Source organism: Carcharhinus amblyrhynchos, chromosome 3 (assembly GCF_965287045.1).
Source record: "Carcharhinus amblyrhynchos chromosome 3, sCarAmb.v2.hapA, whole genome shotgun sequence".
NCBI lineage: Eukaryota > Metazoa > Chordata > Chondrichthyes > Carcharhiniformes > Carcharhinidae > Carcharhinus > Carcharhinus amblyrhynchos.
In genome coordinates this window covers 139,938,142-139,939,328 of record NC_137326.1, presented here as the reverse complement: position 1 = coordinate 139,939,328, position 1,187 = coordinate 139,938,142, and the positions used below count along the sequence as shown (strand labels likewise).

The following is a 1,187-nucleotide window of genomic DNA, read 5'->3' as shown; positions in this document are numbered from 1 at the left end:
GAATGGCGGGGCAGGCTCGAAGGGCTAGATGGCCTACTCCTGCTCCTATTTCTTATATCACCCCTACACTATCATCTCTCCATTTGCTTATTCAATTGGATGAATGGGGGAGTCATTCAAAACCCATCTGCTCATGGATGGATGAGGTGAGGATGAAGGAGTTTAGTTTCTCTCTGTTTTGTTATAACATCTGGTGGAAACGTTGCTCAGGTCCCTGCTCCAGAATCACATCCAGGCCTGAGGGCCACCTGTTTGGGAAAGATGTGAAGACATTAGAGAGGGTGCAGCAAAGATCCACAAGAGTAGTTCCGGAGCTGAGGATTAGATTGGAGAAGTTGGGACAACAGGGACAAGAGGGAAAACCTATTCACACAACAAATGGTCTGGGTCTGGGATGCACTGGCTGAGAGTCTTTCTTTTTGGATTGCAAAGGGAAATAGTGGGTCCGGGTCAGTTCAGGCACGTTCCCCGGGGATGCGGCGGGCCAGCTGGATGTCTTTGGGCATGATGGTGACTCGCTTGGCGTGGATGGCGCACGGGTCAGCCTCGCTGGCCTCCTGCAGGACCATGACGGCCGAGCTCTGGAGGCTCAGGTCTGTTTTGAACTCCTGAGCGATCTCTCGCACCAGGCGCTGGAAGGGCAGTTTGCGGATCAGCAGCTCGGTGGATTTCTGGTAGCGGCGGATCTCCCTCAGAGCCACAGTGCCGGGTCTGTAGCGATGAGGCGTCTTCACTCCACCCATGGCTGGAGCGCTCTTCCGGGCCACTTTGGTAACGAGCTGCTGCGGAGAGCTTTCCCTCCGGCAGATTTGCGCGCTGTCTGCTTGGTCCTGGCCATCTCTTCAAAGTAAAAAGTCTGACAACACCAGGTTTTAGTCCAACCTATTTATTTGATAATAGACTCACAAGCTTTCGGGGTTAGCCCCTTCGTCAGGTGAATGGAGAGTTCTGGCCTCAGACAGAGCATATAAAGCACAGACAGTTTAGAGATTACTGATTAGAATGCGAATCCTTACACCTAACCTGCTGTTCAAGACCTGAAGTGGCTGACAATGTGAGTGGAAGGAGCACTGATCACAGGTTAAAGAGATGTGTATTGTCTCCAGAAAGTACAGTAAGTGAGGTTTTGTAAACCCAGGTAAGTCACGGGGGTTACAGATAGTGTGACATGAACCCAAGATCCCTGT

At 51.5% G+C, this 1,187-nt stretch overlaps 1 pseudogene; it reads right to left on the bottom strand.

Annotated features, from left to right (window-relative positions):
* Positions 1–319: 319 nt before the first annotated feature.
* Positions 320–838, bottom strand: LOC145341584 (histone H3-like; annotated as a pseudogene).
* Between the last annotated feature and the right edge of the window lie 349 nt (positions 839–1,187).